Source organism: Phacochoerus africanus, chromosome 10 (genome assembly GCF_016906955.1).
Source record: "Phacochoerus africanus isolate WHEZ1 chromosome 10, ROS_Pafr_v1, whole genome shotgun sequence".
Taxonomy (NCBI): domain Eukaryota; kingdom Metazoa; phylum Chordata; class Mammalia; order Artiodactyla; family Suidae; genus Phacochoerus; species Phacochoerus africanus.
The window spans coordinates 32,603,568-32,619,892 of NC_062553.1; the positions used below are offsets into that span (position 1 = coordinate 32,603,568).

At 45.7% G+C, this 16,325-nt stretch overlaps 1 protein-coding gene across 1 annotated transcript in view; it reads left to right on the forward strand.

Moving 5' to 3' along the window:
• Window positions 1–16,325, forward strand: part of LIMCH1 (LIM and calponin homology domains 1) — a 356,320-nt gene that overhangs the window by 229,878 nt on the left and 110,117 nt on the right.

Genomic DNA, 16,325 nt, shown 5'->3' on the forward strand with positions numbered 1-16,325 from the left:
TACCAGTATCATGTTTCGGGCAGTGCCAAGGGAGCATGGCCCGGTCACGTGGAGGGTTCAGTGGATGATGGTATTTAAACTATCTTTAAAATAGATGTCTCCAGGGATTAGGTCTAGTTCACATCTTATGTAATAGAATTCAACTCATCTAAACATTACTTATAACCTATTGACATTTTTGGTTTGTGAATCATCTTGAGATTAATGAAGCTTATGTCTTCCTATGCTGTGTAAATTTTGGTATAAATTTTCATACCAAGAGGCAATGCAGTCCATGATCGGGAGCAGGGGATCTGGGATCAGACTGGCTGGATTAGTTCTGTGCCCTGGAGGGAGCATCATTCCCTTTCTGTACTTCACTTTCTCATCTGGAAAACAGAAAAAATAATAGTACCCACTTTATAGGGTTGTTGTGAGAGCTAAACATGTAAATACACACAAGTTGCTTAAAATAGTGTCTGGCACAAAATAAACACTCATCAAGCCGATGATAAAAGTGAGAATGAGGAGTTGCCGTCATGGCACAGTGGAAACAAATCCAACTAGGAACCATGAGGTTGCGGGTTCCATCCCTGGCCTCGCTCAGTGGGTTAAGGATCTGGTGTTGCTGTGAGCTGTGGTATAGGCCGGCAGCTGCAGCTCTGATTCAGTCCCTAGCCTGGGAACTTCCATTTGCTGTGCGTGTGGCCCTAAATGAAAGCAAAAAAAAAAAAGAGAGAGAGAGAGAGAATGGGGATGATGATATTTATACTTAATTTATAATTACCATCATCATCTATGTCATTGTTTTGAAGAGATGTGAGGAAAGACAATAGATTTTGAGTCAGACCATCACACCTCTTAGCTTTGTCATGGACGCACTGTGCAACCTTGGGAGGCTTATCTTTTTTTCTTATGGTAAAATAGGCAGAACACGAAATTTACCATCCTAACCATTTTTAAGTTCAGTAACATTAAGTCCATTCACATTGTGCAATCATCACCACCATTCATCTTCAGAACTATGTTTATTTTATTTTACTTCATTTTATTTTATTTTATTTTTTAAGGTCGCAGTCAAGGCATATAGAAGTTCCCAGGCTAGGGGTCAATTCGGAGCTATAGCCTCTGGCCTATGCCGCAGCCACAGCAGCACCAGATCTGAGTCTCATCTGTGACCTACACCACAGCTCACGGCAATGCTGGATCCTTAACCCACTGAGGGAGGCCAGGGATTGAACCTGCGTCCTCATGGATACTAGTCAGATTCATTTCCACTGAGCCATGATGGGAACGCCTCATCTTCAGAACTTAGAACTGAAACTCCATACCCCTTAAACAATTAGCTGAACTTTATTTATTTATTTAATTTTATTTTTATGGCTGTACCTGAGGCATATGGAAGTTCCCAGATTAGGGGTCAAATTGGAGCTCCAGGTATAGGCCTGCACCACAATCAGGGCAACGCTGGACCAGAGCTGCATCTGCCACCCACACCGCAGCTTGCAGAAATGCTGGATCCGTATGTAACCCACTGATCGAAGCTAGGGATTGAACCCGCATCCTCATGGACACCATGTTGGTTGGGTTCTTAACCCGCTGAGCCACAGTAGGAACTCCAACAGAACTTATTTTAAGCATCATCTTTTCCCACACCTGTTAAGGTAGCTATACTTAGAGCGAGGTTGCCAGAATTAAATGTGTTACAAGTTGCAACGTCCCAGACACCTTATGGGGTCTCAGTACTTTTTGTCCTTTTGTTGCCGCCTCATGAATACACTTTCAGAGCCCTGAGGTCACAGGAGACGGTCCTTTGCAGCCGATTGGTGGCCTCTACATTTCTATGCTCAGCTTTCTACCCTTTCTGATTTTTTGTCTCAGACGTCTTGTTTTGTGAACATGAGCAGCATATGCAACATGTTAACTCTTTTCAGATGCCAAGAATGTGCTGGGTGCTATTTGCGAGAGATAACTTGCCCATTAGATTTATTGTATAAATTAGGCCAAATACTAACTTGGAAAGAGGAAGCCAGAATCCATGGAAAATTTATTATTCTGTATATCCTTTTTAAAAAAGTGTTCCTTGAAGATGAAATGTGGTTTCCACTTGTGCATGGTTACCAAATCGAGAATCTAGAGTTATTTGAAGACAATCTTTTCTCCACACCTTTTTTGAATTACACAGAAAAAAATTGGAATAGGAAAGGCGGCTCTGACTTGGGTTAAGAACCTGATAAACTTGAAAGAATAAAAGGAGTGGCCATGATAGTTTCACCAGATTTCTCTCTTTTGCTTCAAATTCCTACTCTGCATACCTCTTCGTCCTTTTCACACGTTTTAATATCAGCAGAACATTTTCAGTGAACTTTTCTCCAGCCAAAAAATTTAAAATGCTAAAACTACTTCAGGCCGTGTTGTATCTTGACAAGTGCAAAGGTTAGTTTTGGCTTTTTTACCTTGTGGTATTTCCTTTCTTGCTGACTTCTGTGCCTTCTCTGCAGAGAGGCTGTGACCTCTAAATATGATAGGGGTAATGGTATTTGGATCTATGGATATGGCTCCTGGTTTGCACACTCATTTGCCCCCGAAAAGCCTGTTTCTTTTTCTAATGTCATCCACATGTCTGACCTAGACTCTGAAGTACTTTGTTGCTGGGGTCACCCCTAACTAGTAAATCGTGGTCTTAACTTGCAGCCCTATGAAGACAAGGGTGAAATGTGTATCCTTATTGTTGAAGCTTAAAGGATGCAAAGATGAAGCAGACCCTGGCTGTTTGACTCCTGCTAGCCTGGCCTGCCTTGGGGGGTGGCATTGCCAGGGTAGGAGCCAATGGGAGGGTCTAACTGAAGGCTGGCAGTTTTAGATTATGAACCACAACCTGAGTGTGATGACTATTTTTTTTTTTTTGGTATCTTTTTGTCTTTTTGTCTTTTTAGGGCTGCACTCGAGGCATATGGAGGTTCCCAGGCTAGGGGTCCAGTCGGAGCTGTAGCTGCAGGCCTAGGCCGGAGACATAGCAACACCAGATTCGAGGCGCGTCAGTGATCTACACCACAGCTCACGGCAACACCAGATCTTTAACCCACTGAGCGAGGCCGGGGAGCGAACCCTCATCCTCATGGATGCTGGCTGGGTTCGTTAACCGCTGAGCCACGATGGGAACTCCAACTATTTCATTCTTATTTGTGTGTGATGTGAGGTATAACCTGTGTTTCAGTAGTTCATCTGGCTCAGCTTTTCTTGTTCTTTTTTTTCCCCCAGCATTTCTTAAACTATGTTTTGTGACATATTAAAAGATGAGTGGTGACAAAAAGGTTGTGAAGTCCGTGTGTTTAGGAAATGCTGAGTTAAAAGAATTTCTTAGTAAGGAATTTCTCAGAACTGTTACTCTAAGCATTATGAGCTCCAAGTAGGACTATTTTATGTAGTGTTTTCCAAGTTTTATTTGATCCAGAACCCCCTAGGACATATGTTCTAGGACAACGATTCTCCTACTATTGTGATAAAGAACAAACTTTTTTGTTGTGGATTGGCTTTTTGTTTGCATTTTTTATTGTGGTAAAATACACATAACATAAAACTGACCATTTCAGGAGTTCCCATTGTGGCGCGTCGAGTTAAGAACCTGACATAGTGTCCGTGAGGATGCAGCTTCAATCTCTGGCCTCCCTCAGTGGGTTAAGGATCTGGTGTTGCTGTGGCTGCAGTGTAGGTCTGCACCTGCAGCTCTGATTTGACCCCTAGCCCAGGGACTTCCATATGCCACAGGTGAGGCCCTAAAAAGAAAAAAATTTGACCATTTTAACCATTTTTAAGTGTACAATCCAGTGGCATTAAGTTCATTAGCACTGTTGTTGCAAACATCACCATGGACCATCTTCAGAAAGTTTTCATTATCCAAACTCTGTCCCTGTTAAATAATAACTCTCCATTCCTCAGACCCTCCAGCCCCTGGTAGCTTCATTATACTTTGTGTCTCTATGAATTTTCCTATTCTAGGTACCGCATGTAAGTGGGATCCAATAGTATTTGTTTTTGATGTCTGCCTTATTTCACTTAGCATGATGTCTTCAAGGTTCATCCATGTTGCACCATATGCCAGAATTTCCTTCTTTTTTTAAGTCTAGATGATGTGTCGTTATATGCCTCTTCCACATTTTGTTTATCCATTCATATGGACATGCCATTTGGTTTGTGTCTACCTTTCAGCTGTTGTGAAATGAACCTTGATGTACAAGTATCTGTTTGAGTCCCTGTTTTCAGTTCTTTGGGGTATGTACCTAGACGTGGAATTGCTAGGTCGTATTGTAATTCTGTGCTTTTGAGCAGCTGCCAAACTGCTTTCCACAGAAGCTACACTATTTTACATTCCCACCAGCAAGGCATAAGGGTTCCATTTTCTTCACATCCTAACCAACACTTGTGATTTTCTGAGTGTGTGTGTGTGTGTTTTAGTAGCCATTCGACTTGATGTAAAATGGTAGCTCCTTGTGGTTTTGGTTTGCATTTGGTTGTTGCTGTTTGTTTGTTTAATTTCTGATCCAGTTTGGGCTGATCTGTGACCCTCCTGCCATTAACTACACAGTTCAAACATCATTCGGGTTGGACAACATGCACAGTGGGGTGTGCCTTATCCAATGGGATGTATCCATTGATCACACACTTGGATGTGGTTAGAATGCCAAGTTGTTATAAAAGCCTCTCAATATTCTTTTTCAATTCTGCATTTATCTCATGATGAACCAGCACTAAACCCACAGCAGTCCACCGATCGCAGTTTGGCCATGACTCCTGTGAGAAATGCTGAAGTCGTATTCCATGTCAAATCATAGAGTATTATTTCATGAGGTATGATATATAATTTGAACAATTTTATTGCAACATAACTGAAAGCTAATTTCCATTTGATTCCCAAATACAATTCATAAATTATGCTGGAAAACAATGTGGAAATATAATAACATTTTGGGGGAAAGGGGAGTTTGGTCATTTTGGGGAGAGAGCGAGTCCTTGAAATCTAGACATTTTCTCTGTTAGGCTGGCGTCCAAGTTTTCCTGCGGCGTTGACCTTCAGATAGGCTTGAATGTCAAGTCCTGGAGAGATTCAGCTGCTATGTACGTAGATAGTCATAGGTCTGGAATCCAGAAAGAGATCAAATCGAGGAGCTCTTGGGGTTGGGCACTCTGTTTCTGAGTGTTCTGAGGGAAGAGAGCTAGAATCACGGTTGAAAAAACACTTCCCACGGAGTCAGTAAGTCACCTAGGCTTGCTTCATTCTGCAGTTGGTCCTCTTTGGCATCAAGCCTCTTACCTTTGGGAAACAGGAAGTATTGCAGCTTAGTGCAGAGATCCTTTCAAAAGAACATCTTTAAAGGATAACTAAACTTGATTGGTCATATTTAGAGTGCTAAAGATGGTAGTGGCAAGTCTGTATCCCGCTCTCTAAACACTTTGAGAGAAAAATCCGCCTCTGGTCCCCTCTGGGGAAGGGGCCAGTGTTGCTAGTTCTGTCTGCTGTGGGCCCCCTGCCTAGGGACCCCCTCTCCTTCTTTTGGAGACTGCCCCTACTCCTCCCCCTGTTGATTGAAATGATTCGTGGTTTCTTTCACTCTGTCCTATCAGTCGCTGTGGGAGGGGACCTGACCCGAGGCAGGCCAATAAGGGTCTCTTCTTTTCTCCTGGGGTTTTTTTCAAAGTGCAAGTGACAAAGAGTTAGTCTTCTTGGGAGGTGACAACCTTCATGTATGAGATTGGGGATCTGGGGATCCACGTGGAGGAGACCTGTGTGCAGTGAAAACAAATGAAGCAATTCCAGGTTCCAAATACATGAGGTCCTGGTTTCCAGGTGTTTCAAAGGGTCAGCTGTCCCCCTACCCCCTTATGTCTGGGATGCACTGAGCTCTGTAATCCACTATGAGCCTGTGTCTGCTGTACAGAAGAAATCAACAGAACATTATAAATCAGCTATAATTTTTTAAAAATCTTAAAAAAATGAGCCTATGTCCATCTGGGCCTCTCTCATTTACAAATAAGAGTCCCAGCTCTTATCATCACCCCTTCCTGCCCCAAAGCACTTAGCACAGTGTCTTTCTTTTCTTTTTCTTTTTCTTTTTTTTTTTTTTTGTCTTTTTGACTTTTCTTGAGCCACTCCCTTGGCATATGGAGGTTCCCAGGCTAGGGGTCCAATCGGAGTTGTAGCCGCTGGCCTACACCAGAGCCACAGTGACACGGGATCCGAGCCTCGTCTGCAACCCACGCCACAGCTCACAACAATGCCAGATCCTTAACCCACTGAGCAAGGCCAGGGATAGAACCCGCAACCTCATGGCTCCTAGTCGGATTCATTAACCACTGAGCCACGACGGGAACTCTGTGTCTTTCATACCATCTATGCAACTAGTATGTTTGAAGAAATTAAAAATTCAAGTAAAGATAATAGCTTGAGCTTCACTCTGACCCAGACCCCCACTTTGCTCCTATTGCTGAAAATATGTGAACAGATTTTTTCAAATGCCTTAAAATACTCAACTTTATATTCTTATTCTTCTTCTTCTTTTTTTTTTTTTTTTTTTTTAAGGGCTGTACCCGTGGCCTATGGAGGTTCCCAGGCTAGGGGTTGAATCAGGGCTGCAGCTGCTGGCCTACTACAGCCACAGCAACACCAGATCCGAGCCACGTCTGTGACCTACACCACAGCTCACGGCAACACCAGATCCTTAACCCACTGATCGAGGCTAGGGATTGAATCCACATCCTTGCAGTTACTAGTCGGGTTCTTAATTTGCTGAGCCACAGTGGGAACTCCTCCAGTTTATATTCTCTTTTTAAAGGTGTTTAGAGAACTCAGGGTGAGTGACATGAAGGGATTGAATTCTTAGGGACTCAGGACATCTTTCTGTTGATGGGGAAGGTGAGGGTTTGGCAGAGAGATTTTTAGAAAGCAGAGAAGCCGTGCGAAAACCTCTACAAGGATGGGGAGAAGGGCTGACCAGGGATGCCAGAAGGGTTACCACGTGCATCCAAGGAGCCCACAGAGGTGGGAGCTTAGAAATGTGTAGCAACTCCAGGCCCCATAAAGCGTCATTATTTCCAGTAGCACCAGGAGCAGAGCGCCAGGGATTTAGGGTGATCGGTCATAATACTCCTCTCTTCCCCTCCCAGCTGAGAAGCAAACAGAGGCATCAGCTGGAGATCAAAATGTCAGCTTTCCTTCTCATGAAACCAATAGGAGAGCATGGGTTTAGGGCTGCAGCCAAGTGGGTTTGCTAATCCTCAGTCCTGAATTAAACAGTCATCCACCCATTTGCGTCACAGCTGGACAACCACAGCCCCCCACCCCCACCCCCAAGAGAGAGGCCCCTTACCACATGACAGAGACAGACAGGACACATGTGTCCTACAGCCAGGCTGTCTTCCACAGAGAGGAAATCCCAGACCAGCCAAGCTGCGCACGCCCTGTTCTTTCTCCCAAACGAACCTAAGGGAGGAAGCTCGAGGGGCCGGGAGCATTGTTCCCCTGCGTAGACACACAAGGGGTGGGTGTACCTGAGCGCTCCTCTAGTGGCGACAGGAGGTGGTTGGCTTGGTCGCCAAGGCTCCTGGCTAAGGCTGACTGTTCCACCTGTGCTATTTCCTTTTCCCAGTCCTTGCTCCCTAATGGAAAAGGGGAGAGCTGAGGCTGTTGAAGGTACAGGCAGTGGAGCAGTCGAATAGACTGGTCTGCACTGAATCAGGAAGGAAATAAAGCAACAAGGGGAGAGGGAAATGGACTGAGAGGAAAAGGCAGAGTCTGGAGGCGACAGAGCAGGTGCCCTGGGAGAGAAGGAATGAGAAACCCGGGAGGAGAGGGACCCGGGCCAACAAGCAGGATGTTGGGGTTGGTGCTGCCACAGGGCAGGTGTGGGAAATGAGTATTCCTGAAAAGGAGTGTACAGGTAAAAACTAGTGAAATGTATGAGGAAGTCCAAGAGCTGTAAAGCCAGGCTGCTGAACAGGTGGCCGTGTAGAATGGAAAGCCACCTAGAATGTTGACTGTAGAAAGTGGTGAGCCTGGAGCCAGAGCCGTAGCAGAAGCAAGGAGTAGGACGGAAGGTCATTATGATGAAAACTGATGGCTCACACCTCACATGCGGTGAGGATTCCTTGAGAGGACTGTGACATCAGAGGTCTGGGAGGGCCAGGAAGCTCCAGGACAAGCAGGGTGCTGTGTTTCTCCTTACCTGCCGCTTTCCTAAAAGAAACCATCAGCCAACTTTCTCCTGATCCGCGATATTTTTTTCATAATCTCTTGTCTGCTTTCCAAAAGTGTCTCTTTGTGTTTTCTCCATTGTTTTTCACTCGCCACTGATTTCTTAACTTCCTGCGAGCCGGGTTTTACCCTATCATTCCACTGAAGCTGTCCCCAACGTCAGTACGTCCTTCTAATCAGAAATTCCATTCATTGATGATGTAACGGTTTTATCCTCGTAATAGAAACCAGTATCATAATGGAATACATTTCTTGTGCCAAACTCGATTCTCTTCTAAGCATCCTGGTGCTGCAGAGATGCTGCCGATCTTGCTGTTCCTCAGCGGGAACATCTATCCCCACTTTTGGGGTCATTCATTCGCCCCATGCATATTTCCTACATGTTAGCTTATGATAGACAAGAGATTATTTTAGGTATTATCTAGGTAAAAAGCAAAAACAAACAAACAAACAAACAAAAAGAGCAGTGCAGAGGCCCGGGCAGGGATCTGCTTGGTTTGGTTGAGGACCAGGAGGGAGCTGTGCCAGCTGCAGGGATGGAGGTGGGGGTGGGGTCCGAGAGGTAGAGGGTGGCAGATCCCAGAGGGCCTTGTAGACCATTGTAAGGACTTGGGCTTTGCAAGGGAAAGCTGAGACAGAGACCATGTAAGCAACTTGCCCAAGCTCGTCTAGCTGCTAAGCAGCAGACCTAAATATAAACTCCCAATGAGCTGTGGCTCTTTGCATATAGAATGTTCCAAATTGATTTATTTCTGTTTCTCACACATTTTCCCTTCCCTTCCTCCATGCTGTGTTTTTTTTTTTTCTCCTTTTTGAGGCTGCACCTGCGACATATGGAAGTTCCCAGGCTAGGGGTCGAATTGGAACTGTACCTGTCAGCCTGCACCATAGCCACAGCAACGCCAGATCTGAGCCGCACCTGCAACCCATTGCTGCAGCTTGCGTCAGCACCAGATTTTTAAGCCATCGAATGAGGCCAGGGATTGAACCTGCCTCCTCATGGATGGTAGTCAGGTTCTTATTCCACTGAGCCACAATGGGAACTCCCCCTCCCTCCATTCTTTAAGGTGGTCTCCATGGCTAAAAATCTCAGCCTCCCCTCCTTTTTCTTGCCTTCTGCTCCCAAAGCCACTCGACTGCCAAGCCAATGAGGGGAGTTTGCATCCTCTCTCTCTCCTGCCCTTACAGCTTCTGGATGAGTGCAGGCATTCCACGTCCGCCCCTGAGCTCTTGTAATTATCTCGTGCATGGACTCTGTCCTCCACACCATGGATCTCTCCTACTGCCACCTGATGCAGTCTCCTGAAAGAAAAGTCGGATCTGAGGACTCTTTCCATCCTCAAGTAGCTTTGATTCCCTACCCCCAGAGCACAGCCCAAATCCTTCTCAAGGCTCTCACAACTCTCCCAAGCTTCCTGCTTGTAACTCTCTTCCCTCCTCAGCCTTGCGTTCTCTCCCTGCAGCCCACTGTGTTTCTGCTCATTTCCCATCCATACATTTTTTTTCTTCTCCTTCAAGCTGCCATCCAGCTGCCACCTTCTGGGTCAGACTTCCCTGGGACTCCCCGCAAGCAGGACGAACTGCCCCTGCCTCTCAGGGGAAGGCCTGGTATCCTCATTAAGTGCTCCTGGCAAATTCAAATGCGTTGAAAGTCTGGCGAATGCTGGGTGTCGGCCAATTACTGGAGCTGGGCTGGAGCCCGTACAGTTAGGGGAGCAACCGTGCACATGCAGCAGGTACAGGAAATCCTCAAATTCTGTTAATTGTGGGGCAAGTTTCTGGAGATATTTTGATCATGTATTCCTTAAGTTCTGAATTTCAGAATTGTACTTCTGCTAAAGGCAGTTTGTTTGCTTCAAATGCTGGAACCCTAACAAAAACCTTTTTTTTTAATTGTTATTTTCCCAACACAATTTTTTTTTTCATTTTTTAAGCCTTATAGATAGAGCAGAAAAGTAGCATTGATGTTAGTTATTGATTTTCCAAAAAGATCTGGGTCTTCTCTAATCTGCTTGCAAATCTTTCTGAGATATCCTACTCCTTATTAAGATTTTTGAAGCAAATATTTATTGTAGAAAATGCTTCAAAATCATTAAATTCACGAGTTCCCTGGTGGTGCAGCCGATTAAAGATCTGGCGTTGTCACTTCCGTGGCTCAGCTCACTGCTACGGCTCAGGAGTTCGATCCCTGGCCCGGAAACTTCCACATGCCTTGGACTCAGCCAAAAAAATTGTTCAATTCACAAGCTATAGTATCAGTTTGCATTTTGATAGCTCCACCTAGTCTTTTCATATATAGAAACTGAAAAGTATAGAATGCTTTATGCACATTGCATTTTAAATACCTGGCAGTATAGACGTCTGGGTTCATTTGAAATCCAAAGGAGCATTACGTTCATTTTCTGTGAAGTCCAAATCTATCATCGTGTTACCCTTGCCCCTGTAGACTGCAAAGGAAATGAAGCCAAGGAGACTGGGCAGAGCAGGGGGCTTCTCACCACCAGTCTGGTTTTCCTAGGAAATCACTACGTGCTGGTTTCTCAGAGCCAGAAAGCTGCACGCTGCTCCTCAGTGGAGCAAGGAAAAGGAGAAGCTCCATCCACTTGGAAATGACAGCTGAAAAAAGGAAAGGTAGCAAGCCTGCCCTCTGAAGACAGGAGGGAGAAAGGCCCGGGGGAGAGTGATGTGTCTCGGGGGCTGCTGGGGAATGAATTGCTGGCCCCCCCTTTTCCTCTCTCACCCCTGCCCCTTCCGCCCGAGGGGCTGCCTTGGCTGAAGAAGCCTTTTCTATGGCCTCTGGAATTCTCCATGTGACTACAGCCTAGGACACAGACCAGGCAGTTCTGAATATGCCTGCCCACTGAGATGTAGTTCTGCTCAGCGGTTAGGTTCCATGACGTAATTAGGACTCCCCCCAGGGACATTTTGGATTAAGTAGGCTTTTGTGGCCTGAACTGGGAACCGCCATGCAAAAACTGTTTCCGGGAAATAATTGCCAAGGATGACTCACAAATGGACTTTTGGTACATAGTTTGCACCTAAATTTGTGGCAGCCTGTGTCAGTGTCAAGGTGGCAATTTATAACAGTAACTAAACAATTGCAACTACCCTTTTTAAAAAAACCATCTCCTATGTAATTCACAAGGGCTATATATACACACCATGTCTGGTTTTTGTGGAAGAATAAACTATTCTTTTTTTTTTTTTTTTGCTTTTTAGGGCCATACCATGGCATATGGAGGTTCCCAGGCTAGGGGTCTGATCAGAGCTACAGCTGCCAGCCTACACCACAGCCACAGCAACGAAGGATCCAAGTCATGTCTATGACCTACACCACAGCTCACGGCAACGCTGGATCCTTAACCCACTGACCGAAGCCAGGGATCAAACCTGCAACCTCTTGGTTCCTAGTCAGATTTGTTTCTGCTGTGCCACAACAGGAACTTAAAGAATAAACAATTCTTCATCTCACCTTGCATGGTTCCTTCTTGATCTAGGTTGATGATAATGTCACATTAAGACATAACTGCCATATAAGGAGTGCCTGGAAGGTACCAGACACTGGGCTATGTTCTTAATATAGTTTCTGTAATTCCAGCAGCCCTGTGAGGTTGATGACATCCTGCACCTTACAGAGTAGAAATTCAAGGATTAAAAAGGTTAGGGAGTTCCTACTGTGGCTCAGTGGTAATGAACCCGACTAGTATCCATGAGGACTCAGGTTTGATCCCTGGCCTTGCTCAGTGGGTCGGGGATCCAGAGTTGCCATGAGCTGCGGTGTAGGTCGAAGATGTGGCTCGGATCCCGTGTTGCTGTGGCTGTGGTGTAGGCAGGTAGCTACAGCCCTGTTTTGACTCCTAACCTGGAAATTTCCATATGCCATGGGCGTGGACCTAAAAAGACAAAAAAAAAAAAACCCAAAAAACAAAAAACAAAAAAAACCCCGGCTAAGAACCATACCCAAGGCCAGCATGCCCATGCTCATCATGTGGATGTGACTGGAATTCTAACTGGGATCCTCTCGACTCCAAAGTTGTTAGCCGAGTTCCGTGATCTATTTGCTCTCATCATCTAATTAGGCAATTTTTCATCAATAGACCTCTGTTTTTGTGTATCTTGAACAAATCCAGCCCTTTGACGGATCAGGAGGATTAATCCTGAAGATAAGATACTTCTGTTGTTAAATCCTTATTATTCCCTCTACTAGAATTCTGTAAGGAATTCTGTGGGGTTTTTTAAAAATCCTTCTAAGCACCTAGAATGTCGTAATTATTTTATTTTATTTTAAATATTTAGTGAGTACCTAAAACTCTGGGGGTGGAGACCCTGCTGGGCCTTCCTCCCTCTTGCCTTTGGTGTGAGAACAAAAAGAGTGAAGGACAAGTATTGCTTCAGAGAAGAGGACCTCAGGGAGGGCAGAAAGCTCGGGCTTCCACCCCCGGCCGCCAGGGGAGAACTTTTTTTTTTTTGGTCTTTTTAGGGCTGCACCTGCAACATATGGAAATTCCCCAGGCTAGGGGTCAAATCGGAACTTCAGCTGCAGCTGCCAGCCTACACCACAGCCACAGCAACACCAGATCTGGGCTGCATCTGCGACCTACGCCACAGCTCATGGCAATACCGGATCCTTAACCCACTGAGCAAGGCCAGGGATCGCACCCTCGTCCTCATGGCTACTAGTCGGGTTCATTACCACTGAGCCACAACGGGAACTCCAGGGCAGGTCTTCATACCCAGGGCAGGCCCACAAATTAGTGAAACGGGGATCCTGTGGACCAAGAACAAGGAGGAATGAATGCATGATAGTTACGTAAATAGTGGTATAAATCCATATATTAATATTAGTCGAGCACAAAAGGGACTTTTTTAGGAATTTTATGTTCCGCATCTGTGTTGAATTGAGACTCGTGTTACAGCACATTCCCGTTAGCCAGAAATAGTAACTTTCCATCAGTAGCACTGGAGCCTTTACCTCGGGGACTTTGCAATCGTTGTCTCTGAGGTGCCTGTTATTTTTCCCTTGACTTTTACGCAGTTGGTTTTACAAGTGAAGTCACAACCCTATGGAGCAGAATGGATTTGTACCCACTTAATAACCTTTTCTCCAAACGTTTTGGGGACAATTTCCAACGTGCAGATGGCAGAGTGAATACCTGAATAGTGTTCACCTAGAACAGGGCCAGTGGACCGCAGCCTGCTGCTGGCCAAAGGCAGCCAGACGCCTGGTTTGTAAATAAAGTGTACGGGGATGCTGATATTCCTGTTCAAGTCTCTGGCTGTGATGACAGAGTTGAGCCATTCTGACAGAGACCACCACAAGGCTCACAAAGCCATATTTACTATCCAGCCCTTTACCAAAAAAAATTGCCCACCTTCGAGACTTAGATTCACCAGGTATTAACGTCTTGCCATCATTGCTTTATCTCTTTCTCCATAACAGGCAGACATCACTCTCTCTCTCCCCACCCCATCTCTCCTATACACACATGCATGCGTGCAGGCACTCACACACAGGTTTTCCTTGAGCTGTTTGAAATTAGGTTATAGACATGATAACTTGTCCCTAAATTATTCATATGTTTGTCTAAAAATAAAGACATTCTCTCATATAACCACAATGTCGTCACCACCATGCCTAAGAAAATTAACGTCCACTCAGTAATATCATCCAACAAGAGTCCATATTTAAATTGGCCTCTTATAGCCTTATTTACTTTTCCCTTTTGGATCTAGGATCCAGTCAAAGGTCAGATGTTACATTTGGTCATCACGTTTCTTCAGTCTCCAATTTTTGTTTTATTGTGACACTGAATTTTTTGAAGCATCTTTAAAAACATCTTTGGAAGCCTAAGCCTTAATGAGTTTGCAGTGCTACACTAGTCAGAACCACCTAGACTCATCATTGTGGTCAATCAGTGTCTCCACTTGTCCCCCAGGACTGAGATGCTGTTGCACTGCTTGGCTTCTGAAGCTAAGATATTGAAGATGTTAGTTTTGCTTGGAGTTGTAAATGTGGAAAAAACTCAGTGTGAAGAGTAAAGCAGATGGGGATTTGCAGGATGCATTTTATGTAATTAAAGGCACAGCCCTCCCCACCCGCCCTGGCGCTGCCCTTGTTAGCTCTTGGCTAGCGGGCGGTGGGGTGGTGTGGGGGGGCTTTCCTTCTGGCTTTTCTCCTGACTGGGCTCTGGCCCCCTTCCAACATCATTAGGTTGCAGCAAGGAGCTGGAAGGAGCCCTGCCGTTAGTTAAATCTCCCAGCCCACACTGTGCAGCCCGGCTGGCAACACAATGCTTCTGTGTTTGCAGCCTGTGTGCTGAACATAGAGTGGTGCTCAGAACACACCTGGGAATGCGGCGGGGAAGAGCACCTTCTTGCCTTTCTTGAGAGTCTGAGGTGCCACAATCACGAACCTCATGGCAGTCACAGGTCCGGTCCTTTTTAATGTAGTCCCAAATGACTCCCAGAGAGTTCCAGGATCCACCCTTAGCTTTCCTCTGGGCAAGAAGCCCTCAGAGCTCATGGGCTGACCAGAAAGATGGTTGCATGTCCTAGAAAAGACTCAGCTGAACATCTCCAAACCTCTGGAGATGGGAGGGAAAATAGTGCAACTCCAAGGAGAAATTGGATGATTTTATCACACGTAAAATAATTGAAGGAGAGATGGGCAAGGGTATGGAGAACTTCAGACTCTGACCAGCTCCCTGTCAGTTGACAAGAGGTCTTATGAAGGACACAGGTCCCGTGAATGATGGCTCTTCTTGCCTACTGAAAAAATCCAGGGGGTGTTCCGGTTGTGGCTCAGTGGTAACAAACCTGTCTAGTATCGACGTGGACGCAGATTCGATCGCTGGCCTTGCTCAGTGGGTTGAGGATCCAGTGTTGCTGTGAGCTGTGGTATAGGCTGCAGGCACAGCTTGGATCCTGCATTGCTGTGGCTGTGGGATAGGCCAGCAGCTGCAGCTCCAATTCACCCCCTAGCCTCGGACCTTCCATATGCCTCGGGTGCAGGTGCAGCCCTAAAAAGACAAAAAAAAAAAAAAAAAAATCCAGGGGCACAGGAAAGAAAACAGTCTGGGCTGGGGAGACGTGAGATGGCAGTTATCTCCTCATTGGTCCCCAGCCTCTTGCCTCACTCATCGGAAGTCCTTCTTCACACTCTCACCCGCCCGCCCCTCGCCCCCTGGCCTACTCCCAACAATCTACTTCTGCAGCAGATCTTGGCATTTGTTTGTCAGATTCCCACCCCTCTGTGACCATCATAGCCTGCCTTCCATGGCCTTTGAGGCCCCTGTGATCAGCCCCTGACTCCATAGCCTTCTGTCCCAGCCTCCGATTTGAGGCTGGAGTTCTTCATATGGGCCATGTTCTTTTGCACGTCCATCCTTTGCTGGCTGCGTGGCCTTGGGCAAGAGGCTTAATTGTTCTGTGCCTCACACTGTTCATCTGTAGAAGGAGGATGTTGGTACCCGTCTCATAAGGTTGTGCAGGGATGAAAAGAGGTAATAGATGTAAAACTCTTGGAAGAGTCCTTGGTGTTTCATGAAGGCTATACAATACAATAAGGCTATTGCTCTTATTGTTTTGAGCCTGGATCTCCTCATTTTTTTATTGCTACTTAAAAAATTACTATCAACTTCGCATCCTCAGTCGATACCCAGGGATGATCTTAGTTTCTGGAGATCAGAAGTATGGACATGGTGTGACTGAGTTCTTTGCTCAGGGTCTCATGGTGCTGAAATTGAGATGTTGATCGTGGCTGAAGTCCTAGCTGAGCTTCTTCCAAGCCTCCTCCCGAGCTCATGTGGTTGTTGACAGGATGCCTTTCCTTGTACCAATAGAACTCGTGGCCAGGAGAAACTCTGACTTCACCCCTCTTTGATAAGCTCCCCTGATTAGTTCAAGCCCAATCCGATCATTTTTCTTTTGATCAACTCAAAGTCAACTGGTTAATCACAGAGTGAGAGTCCATCACATGCACAGATTCTACTCACACTCAAGGGGAGGTGATTATACAGGGTGTGTTTACCAGGGAGCAGATTCATGAGGGTCATCTTAGAATCCCATCCACACTAGTCATTGGGAAATACTGTGCTTT